The sequence below is a fragment of the Parus major genome, chromosome Z (genome assembly GCF_001522545.3).
Source record: "Parus major isolate Abel chromosome Z, Parus_major1.1, whole genome shotgun sequence".
In the NCBI taxonomy this organism is placed as follows: Eukaryota; Metazoa; Chordata; class Aves; order Passeriformes; family Paridae; genus Parus; species Parus major.
Window position 1 is genome coordinate 56,907,652 of NC_031799.1, and position 18,761 is coordinate 56,926,412.

Genomic DNA, 18,761 nt, shown 5'->3' on the forward strand with positions numbered 1-18,761 from the left:
GCATGGTGTCTTCATGAGTATATCTGATTTGGAGGGTATACTGATTTTGGATGAACAAAATTGGTGCTAAGGGTCTTCTAAAATCCTTGCCAAAGCAGAGAGAGAGTTGTGTTGGCCTTAATTAATACTGTCAGCTTCACTTGGTATCTTATCAAGGTAAAGTGTTGAAATATTTCTTTTCTAACCCATTCTCATAGGTAAAGTTTCACCAGATCGATCTTGACTCCACAGCATTTTATACTCCTGTGAGCTCTCTGCCCAGACCTGGGAGGAAAGGGAAGGGCCTGTGTACTCTGCAGTGGAGCTTCAGGAGTGGACGATGGACAACACAGTGTCTTTCTGTTGACAGATTTTGATATCGCTTTGGGGTCACAGAATCTTAGCAAATATTCCTCTAACCATGTGTCTCTCCAGTTCTTTCCCCAAACCCAGGGATCCCCAGCTAAAATCACTGCCCAAAGCCTGGTGTGTGGAACAAGAAAGTCATTCCAAGGCTGAGTTGTGTGTCAGTACTGCGACTCCAGGGAAATTAGCAGTGCTATTTTCAGCCAAAACGTGATTTCTACCAACTTTGAGTGGCGTGCTGACTTTCTGTTTTCCTTGTATGCAAAATAATTTTTTTCCCCTAAAAGCACATGCTAGCTAAAGACAGCTTTATTCTAATGTGCTTCCAGAGCCTTTTGCGCAGGTTCATAGGAGATTATGCTGAATAAGTGATTTCTGCTTATGCAAAATCTCCTACCAGGCAGGAACCCAAGATAATTTCCTTGTCATTCTTTTTGTAACAAAGAAACCATGACAGAAGACAAGAACATCTCCCACATATTAAAGGAAATAAAAAAGGAAAGAAAATTAATATGTAGTGGAACTAATAGAGATAGACAGGATCTTCTCAGACATGCAACAGCTTCCAGAACCCCAGGCCCCAGCTGCAATGCAGGTGCAGGCAGGATCTGTTCCCAGTGAAACAGCATGGGCAGCTTCTGGGAAAAGTAAGGGATGAAAGCTGGTGAGTTCTGCTCTATCTGAAGGCCTATAACTATGCCATAAGTTCATAAAATCATAGAACTATAGTATATGGGCTGAGAAGGGACCTTGGAGACCCTCTAGTTCAAACTCCCCTGCCATAGGCAGGGACATGTTCCACTAGACCCAGTTTTTCTGAGCCCTATCCAACCTGGCTTCCATGGATGGGGCATCCACAGCTTCTCTAAGGAATTTGTTCACTGCCCTCAAGGTTGGAACCTGCCTGTGCTTTCAGGTGAACTTTGGGCCAGCTGACCCTGACCTGTGCAAGGCCACCACGAGGCAGCAGTGGCAGCAGCAGGTGACTCCCTGCTGCAGCGGACAGAGGCACACCTGACCTGCTGCTGCAAAGATTTCCTGCCTGCTGGGGACCTGGGTGTTGGGAAGGGCTGCCAGAGCTTGACTGATCCCCTGACTGCTGCTCCAGGATGCTCTCTTAATTGTAGGCACCAATGACTGGGAAACCTGGAGAGTATCCAAAGCAACTACAGAGCTCTGGGGGTGGCAGTCAGGGACCCAGGTGATGTTCTAATTCCTGTCAGAGGGGGTTGAAAGTGTAAGAAGGGAAGAGTAGGTACACTGGTACTGCCTGTCAACAAATCTTTGAGCAGCAGGGTACAGTTTTGGACCATGGGACCCTTTTGGAAGGGTGTCTGCTTTGGAAAGACACAATCCAGTCCACTAAATGGAGCAAATACAACTTTACAAGGAGGATGGTTGCCTTAGTAAGGAGAAAAAAAAAAAAAAAAAAAAAAAATATATATATATATATATATATATATGCATATATGTGCATATATAAAAATGCAATTAAGATCTTTGTTCAAAACATAAATATCTATTTAAACTCACACACATTATTTCAGAGAAAGAAGAGGAATAATTTTTGCAGTACAGAGGGCTGAATGCTAAATTAAACACCAAGAAAAACAAAGTCCACTGTTACTAAATTTGGTGGAAGCTCCCCAGACACACCAGAGTATATATTCCATGGTGTGACATTGATCTAGTGTTTTGGATTCTGTGTGCATGCAGCTCCTGGTTCCACCTGGGTGAGCGCCTGGGGCAGTGACCTTCTCTCCAGGCACAAGACATCTCACTGCATGACCAGCAGGTGACAAACAAGGGTCTGTCTCTGTGTCTTTCTCCACTGCACATGTCCTGCACTGGCAGCTTCCAGCTTGCTAAAAACCAACACGAGCAGGCCACCCAAGGAGTCTCCAACATCTCTGTCCTGTCCATCACAGTGTGAGCTGGCCAATGCCCCCAAGGGGCTGGGCGTGTCAGCTGGCATCCTCCTCCCAGTGCAACAGGTTACAGCCCCACACCACCACAGATAAACTGGGTGATTCCTTTATAAAGAAGGCAACAGCTAGTGCAAGCACTGCCCTTTTACAGGGGTCAGCACCAAACAATTCAACTTGCAAATAAGAATCTTGGAGAAAGCACCAGCTCCTGTGCTCAGTGCTCTCCAGACAGTGTGGGGTTCTCACCTGGCATCTCTATTCCTGACAGGACTTCTGCTCCTTCCTGCTCCTCTAGCATGAATACACTTGCATCTTCATAAGAGAGGTAAAATTGGAAAAAAAAAAAAAAAAAAAAAAAAAAGAAGAAGTTTACATGACAAGTTTTTGTTTGATGAAATTGTGGTCTAGTGATAAAAAGAAAAAAGATGATGACACAACCGATACCATGTATTTTGCATAATATTAATAACTTAGCATAATCCAAGTAGTGCTATTATTGCTCCCAAGTGTGACTAATTAGATATGTAAAAATAGCTTTTCTCATCTGTAGAATATATTTGTCTTTCTAAAATACCCATTTTATTTAAGATATTTAATTCTGAGTGCCGAACATGTGAGGCAGATTTTGACAGCTAAGAGGACTGCTTGTCAGTGAAAACTGGGTAATTTTTGCAGAGTGATGGGTATGACAGAAAAGGTTATTTTTCAACGTGAGTCCCAGTCCATGTTTGTGCAGTGCCTAGGGTATTGAACCCTCCTGGCTTAAGGTTTGCAAGTGCTGTCAAAATGCAAGTACAAAGTCATTAATCTACGTGAGCCCCTCAGGAGCAACAGCCTCGGAGTCCCATGCACAAGGGCACCGTACACAGGCAGTGACACCAAAAGCAATGGGCTTCAGGGTAGGAGCTCTCTCTTGTTGTGCCTCTGTTTGCAGGGTCTACCAGAGCAAACCTGAAAATCCCTGCCTGATCTCACTTACTGTGGGAGGTATGAAATGAGAGGGTGATTTCTAGAGGAGAAAAAGGCTCGGCAGATGTGAACTGAAACAGCCCATTGGTTTCAACAGAACTGTGCCAGTTTGTGCCAGTGGACCAATTCTCTCATTGTCTCATCCAATTTAGGCCTGTCAGGCTGATGTTGCTAGCAGTGTTGTTGAAATGTCTGTTAACAGACAGAAAAAAGTTCATGTTTTAAAATATGTGCATATATTGCTATAAAGTGATGGGGGAGGTGTGGGGGGCGGGTGTGCAGAAAAGAAAGAAGATCTAACAAAACTCTCAGACTTCAAATTCCCTTGCCTTTTTTTGCCCACTTTTATTGACAATGATTTTCTGATGGCCTCTTCTTTAAAGTGGCAGTAAATTTATTACAGCTGCCACTTGGCATTCTTGTGTGCACTGAGGAAAGTGGTGGGCGACAAAATTTCACTACTGAGGATATCTGTGGGCTGGGGCAGAGCATACTGCTGGAGAGGTGCAATGAGTCTGAAAAAACCCTGCCCTTTCCCTCCCCTACAGTCTTCTTCTAGTCCTCATGTTATTTTGGGGTGATTCAGGATTTCCCAAACCTCTTACAAAAGCTCTGCCTAAAATGCCACTTTCACATTATATCCTTCACAGCATAAAAATGAAAACACTCCTGTGATAACAGGGACAATTATTTCCTTGGTGCATAATGGTAACTATTAATGATAAAATCCACTCAGCACTTTGGATAAACTGAGCACAGGTATCAATTTCTGTTCCTTTCCCATTGCTCCCTCTAAGTCTGGGAGCACTAGCTTTGTTCAGGGGAGCTATCACTTGCTGTGGCAGAGTGAAAAATCAGTAATATTTTTTTCCCACTTCCATCTTGTTTTTCAGTGCGGGTTAAAGTTATCTTTCCCGAATGCACAACACATTGCTATTGGCTGACTCAGCCATAACTGACTGCAGGAGCTGTCAGAAAGCTTTTAATCCTTTAGATTTTGAAGTTCTGTCAAAAGCATTTAGTATAATTAAAGCTACTGCATTTTTGTATAACAACTAGGAGAGTGTTTTGAGTATTTCATGTGCATGCAATATCACCTCTCATCTGCTTCTCTTTCCACTGTACAAAAATCATTTTATTGAATGAGAGGTAGCTAAAGATTATCTAAACTTTAACTTCTGTCTGCCAGTCTCTTCCTGTACAAGGGTAAAGTTTATTCTTGCAGTTTATTCATGCTGACTTCAGTAATATTTATTTATTTGCCTGGGCAAAAAGCACCCAGGTCAGTAAGGGTGCTTCAGGACTCTGTTCCCGGGCTGCAGCCTCTTTGCATCTTCTGGATATTTGAAGGATTTGCTGCAGGATAAGGAGTAGACATTTAATTATTAACCTTTGTTAATTTTTTTCCACAGCCCTGAGCATGAAATAGGATTTGTTTTCCCTTGGCATATTGGAAGAAATTAAGGACCACTCATGAGTTGCCAGCACTGACTTTTCCACATCTTCTGCACTAAAAGAAATGGATTTTGGCTTTATGTAGTACTTTTTTTTCTGCTCTCTTCGCAAAATGTTAACAATTAAGTTAAGTGCAGTGGCTCTCAAGGTTAAAAGGAAGCAGACACTGTGTACTCAATACTGGTTACACTCATTAGGATGTTGCAGTCTGTTTCACTGAACAGGGCACAGTTGGATGACAAACTGCACCCTCTTGTAACAAAATCAAGAATTATTGGCCTTCATGTTGCCTCCCACTGGGCTTCTTTCTCTAGTGCCACAGAGATCACTCAGGAGTGCTGTGTGCCTAAATGGGTCCCCCAGCCTCACTCTCCTTTCACATAGGCAGCCTAATGTCCAGAGGAAAAGTAGAGGTTAAGCTTTTTCCGTTTCTTACCCAAAATCATGCTATAATGAGGAGCTGCCTACCTTCTTTATAGTGCTTAGGGCAGGCTGGACTCCTCCCTGGGTTTGGCCCCAGACCTGGAGATGAAGAAAGCACATTTTCCACCCCACAGAGGGTCTCTGGCACTGGCTCCAGGTGCATTCCTCTGAAGCTCTTCCCTGTTCCATGGGCTGCCACTGAGGAAGACCCAGACCTGCTCAGCTGGAATACCTGCCTGGGACACAGCAAGCATGTGGGAGTAACAGCTTGCTCTTTTTCTGTCATACTAACAAGCACCCTTTTCCTGCCTTCGGTGCAGGTACATCCTCAGCTGTGCCAAGAGCTTCCCATTCTACAAATCCTCTGTTGCTGAAGCTGCCTGAACAGGTCTAAACTCTCAGCTGAACAGAGCCATTCCTGTATCCACAATGCCACATATTACCAGGTATTTGGAAGCCCTCTTGCTTAGATATCTCTCATCTGCATCAAACCCTGCATGTATGTAAGCCCCATCCTGTGACACTTCTCATCACAGCCACCACAGCTCTAAAACTTTCAGCATAACTTGTTGTCAAGCATGAAGAGAACGCATACATTTCTCTTTGGTCCACAAATTTCTTTGTCAGATTCAGTAATGTCAGTTTACAATGCCAGCAATGCTAGTAAAGCCAGCATTTGTCTCCCTGGGACCACTGCAGTACATTGTGTCAGTGCCCCCTCCAATGTTCCTGTTCTGAAGGGGAGGGTCCCTACTAAATACTACAGAGTGGTTCAGAAGCCTAAAAAATTATGGATTTCAGTGAAAACCTTTAGGACTTCCCTATACATATAATTTCTGGTGTTCTTAACATGTGTCAGTATGGTCCCCAAACTTAAAGACAGATGACATCATAGAGTGGAATGTGTGGTAGCTTTATTTTTGGTAGTCCTAACCACAACCACTTTAAATGCATTGAGCATATAAGGATGATTTTTATAAGGAAGGTGAAGTCCTCTGAGAGCACATTTGCCTCCCTACATGTCCTATTTGGATGTCCCGTAATGGCAGCAAAGCCCTGGTGGAAAAGGTCAGCAAGTAACTGCACAGCTCAAAAAATTCACACACTATAATCCCAGCACTTCAACTTCCCTCTTCCTCATGCTGCACAGTATTCATCGCCAGGCAGGAGCATTTGCAGCTCTCTGCCTCCTGTTCTCTTCCTGCTGCTCTCAAATCAAGAAAAACAGCCTCTCTTTTAATAAATTAAACTTGGTTCCTGTGATGCTGAGCATATCACATTTTATCAGAGACCTTATAGTTGTGCACATTAATTTTCCTAGGAAGAAACCTTCAAACTAAAATCAATGCATTGCTCAAGCAAGAAGCAGTAAAGTCTCTTTGGACAGCGGGGTTTTTTTGTCTGCAGCCCACACATCTTTCCAGCTGTGAAAGTGCTTTGGATGCTGAAGACTCTAGAAGGTGTAATCACTGAGGAGAGGTAAGAGAGAGGGAAGAAAACTCTGCAGAAAGATTCCTGGTCAATGACAAGCTGACCCTGAGCCAGCAGTGCCCTGGCAGGCAGGAGGGCCCCGGTGTCCTGGGGTGCATCAGGCCCAGCATCACAGCCGGGCAAGGGAGGGGATTGTCCTGCTCTGCTCTGAGCTGGGGCAGCCTCACCTCGAGTGCTGGGGACAGCTCTGGGTGCCACAACACAAAAAAGACATTGAGGTGTTTGGGAGTGTCCAAGGAGGGCCATGAGGATGGTGAAGGGCCTTGGGGGGAAGCCGTGTGAGGAGTGGCTGAGGTCACTTGGTCTGTTCAGCCTGGAGAAGAGGAGACTGAGGGGAGACCTCACTGCAGTGACAGCTTCCTTGGGAGGGGAAGAGGAGGGGCAGGCACTGATCTCTGCTCTGTGGTGACATCCCTGACAGGATGTGAGGGAATGGCCTGAAGTTGTGTCAGGGGAGGTTTAGGCTGCGTATCAGGGAAAGTTCTTCACCCAGAGGTTGTTTGGGCACTGGAACAGGCTCCCCAGGGAAGGAGCACCAGCCTGACAGAGTTCAAGAAGTGTTCGGAAAATACTCTCAGGCACATGGCGTGATTCTTCATGTGTCCTGTGCAGGGAAAGGAGTTGGCCTCTGATGATCCTTCTGGTTTCCTTCCAGCCCAGGATACTCTATGGTGCTATGATCTACAGCCTGCTCTGTCAGCCTGACCTCAGTGCCTGGCAAGGTTATGGAGCAGATCATCTTGAGTGTGATCACACAGCACCCACAGAGGAGCTGGGAGATCAGACCCAGACAGCATGGGTTTAGGAGGAGCAGGTCCTGCCTGACCAACCTGATGTCCTTTTGTGACCAGCTGACCCCACCTGGATGCAGGGAAGGCTGTGGATGTTGTCTATCTGGATTTCAGCAAAGCCTTTGACAATGTGTCCCACAGCATACTCCTGGAGAAGCTGGCAGCCCATGGCTTGGACAGGAGCACTCTGTGCTGGGTTAGGAACTGGCTGGATGGCCCAGCCCAGGGAGTGGTGGTGAATGGTGCTGAATCCAGCTGGTGGCCAGGCACCAGTGGTGTCCCTCAGGGGTCTGTGCTGGGGCCTATTGAACACCTTCATTGATGATCCAGATGAGGGGATTGAGCCCACCATCAGCAAATTTGCTCCCAAGCTGGGAGTGTGTGTCAATATGTTGGAGGATAGGAGGGCTCTGCAGAGGAACCTGAATAGATGGATAGATGGGCAGAGTCCAGCAATACAAAGTTTAACAAGACCATGTACTAGGTCCCACACTTGGATCGCAACAACCCCCTGCAATGTTACAGGCTGGGGACAGAGTGGCTGGACAATGCCCAGGCAGAAAGGGACCTGGAGGTGCTGGTGACAGCTGGCTGGACATGAGCCAGCAGTGTGCTCACATGGCCAGGTAGGCCAATGGCTCCTGGCCTGGATCAGGAATGGTGTGGCCAGCAGGAGCAGGGAGGTCATTCTTCCCTGTACTCAGCACTGGTGAGGCCACACCTGAGTGCTGTGTGCTGTGCTGAGCCCCCAGTTCAGGAGGGATGTTGAGGTGCTGGAGTGTGTCCAGAGAAGGGCAGCAAGGCTGGTGAAGAGTCTGGGACACAAGTCCTATGAGGAGCAGCTGAGGGAGCTGGGGGTGCTTAGCCTGAAGAAAAGAAGGCTCGGGGAGACCTTATCGCTCTCTACAACTCCCTGAAAGGAGGCTGTGGGCAGGTGGGGATCAGCCTCTTCTCCCAGGAAACCAGTGACAGGATGAGAGGACAGAGTCTTTTTAGCTGTGCCAGAGGAGGTTTAGGCTGGACATTTATTGGACATAAGAAAAAAATTCTATGTAGAAAGAGTGATTGGGCATTAGAATGGGCAGCCCAGGGAGGTGATGGAGTCACTCTTCCTGGAGGTGTTCAAAAAAAGACTGGACATGGCACTCTATGCCATGGCTTAGTTGATATGAAGTTGTTAGGTCAAAGGTTGGAGCTGATGATCTCTGAGGTCTTTTCCAAACTAGTTGGTTCTGTGATTGTGTGATTCTGTGATTCTGTGATCATAAAATGCAGGATGATGAATGTTTCTCTTCTATTATGTGATGTTCTGAGACACAGAAAGCCATCCTTCAGTGAAATCACTCATCTGAAGATGAGTGCCAGAATGGTCTGCTCTAAAATGAACTCTTGGTGGCCACATCAGGTTAAACCTGATACTCTTCTCAGAAATGAACAACCTCTTCTATGCAACACAGTAAACATTAACAGGAATTTCTCAGTCACACCATTCCCTGAGTGTTATTGTTTAAAGAGCAGAGCTGGCCCAGGAGGAAAATTGGCCCCAGCACAGGCTATAAAGTGCATCTTCACAACAGATCATTTTTGACTCTTTAATATAGTGATTAGGCCAAGCAAATTCCATGGGATAACTGTTGATTTGTTTTGTTTAATTGCACATTCTGATGTAGCTGTAGGTTGTCAGTGTCCACAGCTGCTGGAGGTGGTTGCTGGCCTGAATACCGACCAAGGCAGTTATGGCTATGCCGTGTGGAGTCCTGATTTGTTCTTCTGTGAGTAAGTTGAACCTAGCCCATATCAGCAAAAAAAAACAACCATTAGACACCTCTCCCTCCCAGAATAGTTGGATTCACTTTGAAGTCATTACAATTGCAAAGTTTTAGTCTATCTCCTTTTGAATTTCCACTCCCCTGTAGCTGCTAAGGTTTCCATTACACCAGGGACATCTAGAAATTAATTGCTTTAATGTGCAAGCAGAGATTACAGCTCAGACTCAGATTAGAGAATCAGACTGCTAGCTCATCACAGCCAAGGCTTCTCTGTAAGCCTGTAGCTTTCTTAGGGGTCGGCATGACTCCTCAGTCTGATGGACTGCACACTGCTCCAGCACCATTGTTAGAGGGTTCTGACCTTCCTTCCACTAAAACACAGTGCAGTTTTTATGCCTGTATAGAGACTACATTTATAGCCAGATTCATTTATCCTTTTCTTCTCTCTTCTTGTGGAGTGTATGCTTATAGGTGCATACACAGGTGTGTGTGTGTATATTTAGACTGGCTGAGACTGTCTAGACCCAGGACTGGGCAGCTCTTCCCTGTCTGCTTTTTACCTAATAAGTGATACAATAAAAAGTCATGATGTATTTGGACAATTTGGACTCCCAGTAGTCAAATTTGTCTCTCTTCTGGATCTGAAAATGCATGGCAAATGTGAACTCTCCCTTAGGCAGCCCATCAGGCTCAGGAATGTGTGTATGTCACGGGGAAATACCAAAGCACAACACTTTAAACCAAGGACTACACTTCTGTCTTGAACAGAATATCATAGAGACATTACATTTCCTTTTTTCCTTAATTCTAAAATAAGCATGGAAACTTAGACACAGTTTCTGTGCCCCATCTTGGCCCCTTTCCATTATGCCCAAGGGTTTGTCTGCACCTAGTTATTCATTGAAATGTCTGGATAATGACACTTTATATCTATCTATCTATCTATCTATCTATCTATCTATCTATCTATCTATCTATCTATCTTACTGTCTGTCTGAAAGGAATCAGCATTACATGGCTTTTGCCTGGATACATAAGCAGATCAAAAGGGCCAGTTATCCATACCACTTGCCTAAAAATTTCCTCTCTTTTTCACTCATATTGTGAGTGCCCTCCTGCAATGGAAAGCTCCAGACAGAACCATTTTTCCTAGCACTCCAGAAGTTCTCATTTCTGGGCAGCAATAGATAAACTCTAGTAAATATATGAGATAATTTTGAGATAATAAATATGAGATAACTTTCCTTTTGTGTTTATTTTGAGATTACTGTATAGTATTTTAGTATTTTCCCTCCAGTACATCTCAGTTTTTGCTTAATCACCTCATTACCATAACCTTCTTTTTACAGGCAGGCATAAACTAGCAAGCTGTGGGAAAATATGTCCAGTTTCAAGCTGTCTGCAATCAGCATCTCATCTTGAGAGAAAATCCAGGGTTTGGAGGACAAATAATTACCTGTAATTCATCTTTGTGATTTCAATAGGCCAAAATTACACCCAAGGATGAAAACCCTGTTAAGAACTAGGGTGCTTGAGACTAGGATCTATATTTTGCACTGTGAGTTCCACTTTGACATTTAAAATATTTTTACACTGGCTTATCTGAGTGAGATAGTAAGTCCCTCAGAGAAGTAAAATGATACAGATAATTTGGTTTAACTTTTTACAAGAGGAGTTGCTCGTGTTTTCTCTGTTTCCTTGGATACTAGAGATTTCAAGTCAGAGTTCAGCCGCACATACATTTTCTATTCCTTTACAGCACCTGGAAGATGCATGAAAAATCTCCATAAATTGTAGAGACATGAACAAGATTTCAGGAGTAACCTCAAGCAGGAACATCCTGATCAGGGTCAGGCAGAAGTGGACAGGGAAAGCAGAAATCTTGTCATCTACATGGGCTTCTTAATGCTGCTCTTGATTAAAGTTGCTCTTGCTTTTTTTGCTGCTTTTCTAAGAAGTCAGGACTTGCATGGGAATATTCTCTTCCCATTTTGAGGCTGAAATTGCTTTTGCTTTTGGCATTCAGCTAATTAAGCTCAAAAGATAATGAATTAGACTATGTGCATAGTTTGAACTGAAAGCCAATCCAATGCATTTTAAATCCAGTTTTCATAAGCAATTGCACAATCTTAAGTTTGTGACACTGATCAGAACCTCCACCCTCCAAGCTAAACTTATGTGTGCAGATGGATTTACTAATCCTACAAACCATTTCACAGATAAATTCAAATTCTTTCCATTCACTTACGAATATTTGCCTAGCATTTTTAAGTATTTTTCAAGTCATAAATATTTTCACAGGAAAGGACAGATTACTGACTAGCTTGATATTATTAACAGAAAAGTCGGTTTAAATAGCTCTATAAAATATGACCAGACAGCTTTTAATGAGACTTCTTTAGTCCAGATAAAAGGGTGGGGAAGACCTAGAACTTGGTAAGTTTTACGTGGTGGGTTTTTGGTTTTTTTTTGTTTAGTAAACCTAGGACTTTTCCTATCAATGTATTGAGGTATTTTGAAAATCCAAATTTTTATCATTTATATAAAAAAGCCTCTTTTATAATTTACAATGTTTTGGAGCAATGATTGATCCAAGTTAAGTGATTTTTGTGAAGACCCACCTCTTGTTCTTGTCTGGAACCTTCTAGGTTTATTTCAGTTAGTGTTGAAGTATTGTGTTGGAAGAGCTCATGAAAAATAGCCACCTCCTTCAAATCACTCACTATTCTACAGTGAATAAAGCTGGGGTTTTTCTAAGTTTTTTAAATTTTTTTTATAGTGAGTATAGTTGAGTTCTGCCCCTTCCCAGTCTGAAGAGTCTTAAATTATTCACATTTTTATCATAGGAAAGTTGTTCCCTATCTTCATAAATCTTGCACTTTTTTTCCTGGAACTTCTCAATTCTTGGACTTTTTCTGAGCTGTTTCAAAAAAAATACAGTGTCCAAGATGAAGCTATATCATAGCTAAACATACAGTGACACAATGGCATTCACTGCTTAGTCCTTTACCATTTTACAGACGATTTGCCTCTTCCTTCCATTTTCTGAACTGTGTTGAGAATCAAAATTCCTTGCAGAATTGAGCAACCTGGCAGATTTGGAGCCACTTTACAGTGGCAACATCTGCCTAACAGAGAAAAAGAATCAGTATGAACCAAGTCAGTGGGCACTGGCAGAACTTCCTACCTGGATTCCCAGACGTGTCCTTGCCCATGGTGTAGGAAGGTGAGCTGGGAGGGATCTACCATCCAGTAGAGCAGGTCCTTTGTTTCCAAAAGGCATCAAGGGATACTAACACCCCAAAGCTTGTGGAGTATTAATATTCTAGAACTTCATTAGAAATCACTTTTTAACTAGTCTTTCAAAATGTATTTTTATTGACTATATCACAGTAAAAGACTTAACAAGGATGATTGTCCTTGCTGCAAAAGAAGACTGCAAACTTGTGGTTGGAGAGGGCTCCTACTTTGTGAAGCCTCTGAAGGCAGGATCATTAACTCCAATTCCCTCCCAGGAGGGTGGCCTAGTCCATGACTAATACTCAGTTAAGTGGCACAGCTAGAGTTCTTGGCAAAGCAACATATGGTGTTTTTGAGCATTGTAGATGTTTCATTGCATATGTTTCCCACTCTGTTACCTCATGACACTTCAGGGCACCGCTTGTCTCTGTTTATTATTGCTGTGTTAGTCCTCTAGACCTTTGTTTTCAAATGTTAATTATTCAGAATATCGACAGCAGAAATTCATAATACAAAGATAGATATACCTGTAAATACACATTTTTGGGTGTTTCTTGTAATGGAGACTCCAAATCATGGAAAATCTTTTTGATGACAGGCTCTGTCTCTGCTTTCCATCATATTGCGCACTCACAAGCTGGGGACTCTTTGTACAAAGCACCAAGGCCTTGGGTTTATGCCAGCTAGAAACTCAATACACTGTTTGACTGTTTGCCTGTGTTCTTTGGAACAAGAGCATTTTCATTTACACAAGTAGCCTTTACATAAATAAGCTTGGTTCAGAGGCAGGCAGAAAGATACAGAGGCACACAGAGCAATCAAGCCCAGCCACACCGACCGGGACATAGAGTTAGTACACTGTGTTTTTTTCAGGGAACACTCCGGAAAAGCTGTCATGATGTTTTCTGCAGAATCTGAAGAGAAAGTCCCAGAACAATCCTTCTGAGTCACCAGTTTCCATTTGCACAAACCTGGTCTTATATGAAATGACAGAGAGGCAAATAATGATTAATCCAGAAAACAGACAAAACCTATCAGATTAAATTAAACAATGGTCAAAGTCAGATGGAAAATGCCTCCCTCCAGTCCACTAAAAAGGAGAAGAGAAAGTGGATTACTTACAGCTAAAGGTCTTTGTTTCGACTTATTTTCTTACAAAGGCTCATTGCAACCAGCTCAATTAAAAGTATTAGGACAGATATATCAGGTTAAAGGTGAAATTTCCTGCCCTGTTTTATCTGAAAATCTGATCTGAAATCATATCTAATTATCATAATTATAGTTCTAAGATCTATGAATCGTGGTAGAGAATTTGGGTTGCATGTTGGCTATATGAGCTAAGACGCGTATTGTAGAGAGCTGAGCACTGGAACAGGCTGCCCAGAAAAGCTGTGAGTACCTCATGCCTGGAATTGTTCAAAGACAGGATGGATGGAACTTGGAATAGCTTGGCCTAGTGGAAAGTCCCTGCCCATCATGGCTAGGTTGAAGAAAATTATCTTTAAGGACTCTTCCAACCCAAATCATTCTGTGCTACTACAATGACTTGTTCACATTCACAGGACTAATGCTGGAGTGAAATTGATTGCTTCAGAGAGGGTCTGCAGAGGGAAAACTGCACCAGCCTGCACTGCTGAGAGCAGAGAAGCTTTCTTCACCAAAGAGGGCAGGTGTCTGTAACACTGGTTCTCTTCCCAAAACTGTGTCCCATTTATTTCTTGAGTATACATTGATGAACAAGGAAGGAGGATTTTTTTTGCTAGGGACTTCTTGAATTTCTAAACTTTCCATCCTCATTACATTTAAGAGAGCAGCTTATAATATAAACCAATATATAGCAGTTTATAGTATAAACCAAACAGGAATCTGCAACAGCAGCACCAATATTAAGAGGCATCCTGCCCTGGGAAGAAATGAGGACCTTTGATTTCTCGCAGTACGCCAAACCACTGAAATTGATTGAAAAAAGTGATTCATGCCCAATAAGAAATCTGGCATGAAAAATGTAAATATATGTAGGGCACCACTCTGCACTGTTGCTGCTCCACCCTGGCTCAGCAGTGGCACCCACAGCAGCAGTGTGGCACCCCAGAACAGAGAGTACATCACTGCCTTTGCCTCATCATTCTTGCTCCCTGCAGCAACAGAAGCCTTCTAACCAGAAGCCTTCAACCTGCTGAAATGATCCCCAGATGGCCCTGCTACCATCCATAATGGACAGAGACTGTCAGTCTGTTCTACACTGTGAATGGGGTGAGATCTACCCCAAAAATGAGCAGAAAGCAAAATTGGCCCAGCATAATTTTGATTCCTGGGTTTTGCAACATGTATCCTGGATAGGAAACCTTAAGACTTTTTTTGGGAGAGCACAGAAAGCCCAGGAAGCCTCATGACCTTTGAGGATTCAGGATGGTGACTGTCTTAAGCCCTAAGGCCAATGGCAGTGGCATAAGCTGGGGTTCTTGTCTAAGCTCTGTAAGGGACTGGCTGGACATGACTCCAAACCCAGAGAAACCCAGGTGCTTTTCAACCCCTCTTCTGAAGACTTTTAAATCCCCCAGGATAAAATACAGCAAGGAAACACTCACATGTGAGGTAAACTTTAAAAAAAATAAATTTAACGTTGCATATTGCACTGGATCATTCATCCACATATTGACATCTGTGAATGAGAAAACAGCTGAAGAGTAAATCATAGCCATCTAAATCAAATGGCACCAAATTGAGTAAAATAGCGCTATTGCAGGTTGAAAATCAAACTGACCTGTAACTTTTGATTGTTCAAAAAGACCTGTATAGGCCTATTCCATCCACACTTCTGACTTCCTTTCCCACACACACTTTTTTTTGAATTTTGAAGTATAAAAAACCACATAATCTACAGTGCTTAGTCACTGCAGTATGTGTTTCTGGAATTCATTTTTCTTTATTTATGTCTATGTTCACAATGATTTGTGAGCTTAAAAAATACCATATCTCCTGAGTTTGATATGGATTCTGTAAAGTCACAAGACCTTAGACACAAGAAATAAAATGTAGATAATTTATTTTGCTTTAAGCTGGTATCCAGTAATTTACTCATGTTCCCTGATAATTGGCTGCAGTTCATTTTCAGCTTGGGTAACACTTTATGTCAGCCACTTGTTTCACTCACTAGATAAGCTTGGTAAATTATGTGATATGATCAGAGTAAGGCAAATTCAGCAATCATGTTTGTGGGTGAACATTCTAACTGATGTAAAAACTGATGTTTTTGTACTGATGCAAAGCTCATTTTCTGCAAAGCTGGGCGTTGTAGTCTAATGCTATTTCATTCTCTCACCTGACAAATTGCAGGACTTTCTTCTGTCCTGCCTTTTATGTGAATAAAAATGAATATGTGTATAATCACATATAATATAGTATTTGATGTGAGAAAAATCAGGAATCAAGTCAAGAACATCATCATTTGGACTACAGGTTCCCCCCCATTTTGGCTTCAGAGGAGGAAGCTTAGAGTAGCAGGTCTGCAGGGATCATACTGATTAGTTCTATGTATTCCTTTCTTAGAACATAAATGCACCTATGGTTTACAAAATAGGAGGTGTTGGAATATTAATCTGTAATAATAATACCACAGTCCTAGTAATGCTACCATATTGATAACAATAATAACACATGATGATAGTAATGCCACAAAATTGAGAGCCTGGAAAAAAAATAATACAAAACTGGATGCCCATGGAAGAGGGACTGACAGTGACTGAATGTTTAACACATATTTGCACACACATATTCACTCCATATGGGCTTTCCTAGCTGATTTGTTCATTCTATCAACACCATGACTGACCTCTTCATTAATCATTCAATCCCAACTCCCATCCTGCACCCCTAACAATACCCCCTGTAACAAAAGCCTTACAACCACAAAAAAAAAAATAAACCCCTTGAACCTGACCATGAACTTCAACCAATTCACAAGCCCATCCCTCATAGTAATCCCCCTAATCCTTCTTCCAGTATTATTTCCTGCCCTACTACTTCCCACAATACTGATGACAATTGGAGAACAGCTACACACCTTTCCACCCTCCAACTACAATTCTTACACTTAATTATAAAACAGTAATAATCCCACTAAACAAGGGAGGACATAGATTATTTTTAATCCTAAATTAAAATAATTAGTGTCACTAACAACACTCCTAATGATAATTTATCTTGTAGGCCTACTAAAGTATACATTCACCCCCAGCAATCAACCTCATTTGCCTGTTATGTATTTTACTGTCAAAGTCTACAGCTCTGTGGTGTGCAATTTACTGCAAGACCCTTTCTGTGAGACTGCTAACCAACATTCCTTTTGCCAGATGAGACCATCAGCATTTCAATCTGGCTCAAGCCACACTCAGCAACTCCTACACTGTTTTAGTAAAAGCCCTCTTTCTGGACAGAGATGTAAGAAAACACACAAAAACTAAATATGTGCCTTGGATTTTCTCTCGTGGCAAATGTCCATGGTCTCCCCATTGCCCAAGGATGTTTTCCTTTTTGGAAAATTACTTTCTCCCTTTTTGTGTGCAAAATAAATATATCTAGCAATGAGTAAATATATAGCCACCCTGGGTATGCCTGTCAAATGTTCTCAGTGGTGCTGTAAGCCTGTTCAGAACAGGTATAGGCAAAATTTCAGGGCAGTATGTGCCAACTTGCTCTCATGGGCATAAGGCAAATGAGCTCCTGTGGGCTCTCAGAGGCAAACTGTGCACTGCCAGCCCTCTGCCAGCCACACAGTCACAGCCCCTGGGCACAGCAAGCCACCACCATGTCAGAAACTGATGACGCAGGAAATTTCAGAACTGATGACTTCTTCCTACCTCAGTGACATTTTCCATGGCAGGCAGTAATTTCACAGTGCTTTCATGGTATTAAAGGTGTATTGGAAACACAACATGTTTCCATTCCATGTCTTCTATTTTAAATAGTAAGATGGTGATCTTTCATTATCAGAGAGATATTACAGCACAGTCTGGAGTCTCACGGGCAGCTCTAACAGGTAAGACCATGTCTGTAGCATTCTTAGCTTACCTGTGTGTCATTTCAAAGCTATGTCAGGGAAATGCCCTTCCAAAGTATCAACATTCAGAAATGTTGCAGGACTAAAGTTCCAATGTGGTTACACTCCTAGCAATTGCAGAATTATCCACAGGTGTTTTCAGGTTCATTTTAAAGTGCCCTCCCAATAAAAACAGGACAGAACTGCATGCTGCTTTGCATTTAGGTCGAGGTATCTGAAGGTAAACTTCATTTATATTTATGTTGTCTTTGCCTATTCTGGTAAATGGGATATCTACACACTTTTTATAAAGAAGTGAAATTTCCTAAGATGAAAGGTATCATGCATGATCAGGAAAGAAATCACCATAATAATATTCATTTGCATTTGCAGATATCTTTCATTTCAAGTGGTTTTACAAAACCTTGTTTTTGCTCAGGCTTAGTCTTTGTGCAGGCAGGTCTAAAGCTCATATACATATTTACAGTAAGGCCCCATGAGTTTATTTGCACAGAATATGCAAAATCATAGCTACTAGTGAGCAGGGAAGTCATAATTGTATCAAGGAAAGCCTTCTATGAGAAAAAAAGAGGTATTATATTACTACTGTTGTTTGTCAAAGTAACATTTTCAAACACTTCCCAGCTATTATTTGCACCCAAGGTTCTGTTTCAGTAAAGCCATGAAAGTACCATCCCTGAACCCAGAGGGTATTGGATCAGGCCTTCCTGTATATTCTCCCATGTCACAACATTCGAAGCACCACTTAAATAGCTCATTTTGTCTCATGGATATGGCATTTGCCTATATAATCACCAACTCTCTTTGTGGCAGCTGTCTATTCATTCCCCAGAACATTAAACTAGCTATAACTAACCAGAAAGTAAAATTAGTGTAGCACTTCAGGCTTCAGCAGCTGGGCCTTTAAATAGGATTCCTGGCAGATCTGTGCTTGTCTGTAGCACATTCTGCTGCAGATGCACTCCTGTAGGTAGAAGGGCCATTTATTGCACAGTTTCTAGCTGAATCTACCAGATCAACTGTTTAAAAGTCAACAGGAGATCACCAGCCAGAAAAGGTGCTGATTAAATCAGAGTTTTCCCATCGCAGGCAGAAAATGCTGGTTGACAAGAGAAGTTGAATATATACCCCAAAATTAAAACCCTGAATATATGCTTGGTCAAGCTGGAGGTAGATACTTGGCACATTTGCAGCCTCCTAAGCCAGCAGAAAGATTGAATTAATTATTTACTTCATAAATAATTTTATGGCTTCTGTGAACTGCACTCAATCAAAAGAAATAAAAATTATC

General features: G+C 42.4%; 2 long non-coding RNA genes across 4 annotated transcripts in view; one reads left to right on the plus strand and one right to left on the minus strand.

Annotated features, from left to right (window-relative positions):
* LOC107216260 overlaps window positions 1-12,922 on the minus strand; it is a 42,428-nt gene extending 29,506 nt beyond the window's left edge. Inside the window, exons 1-2 of one of the 2 annotated variants that reach the window (XR_004495532.1) lie at window positions 12,359-12,922; window positions 8,981-9,189 (exon numbers count right to left, since the gene is read on the minus strand). This is a non-coding gene — a long non-coding RNA (uncharacterized LOC107216260). Of the gene's footprint in view, window positions 1-8,980; window positions 9,190-12,358 lie in introns of those variants that run through there. The other variant, XR_001525448.2, reaches the window with a different exon arrangement.
* On the plus strand, window positions 1,870-9,764 carry LOC107216261. Of its 2 annotated transcripts, none has more exons than XR_004495531.1 (4): window positions 1,870-3,172; window positions 4,655-5,566; window positions 6,442-6,599; window positions 9,073-9,764. It is a non-coding gene; the product is annotated as an uncharacterized LOC107216261 (long non-coding RNA). The 2 variants fall into 2 exon arrangements; XR_001525449.3 differs by lacking the exon at window positions 9,073-9,764 and adding an exon at window positions 7,267-7,618.
* Window positions 12,923-18,761: the final 5,839 nt, after the last annotated feature.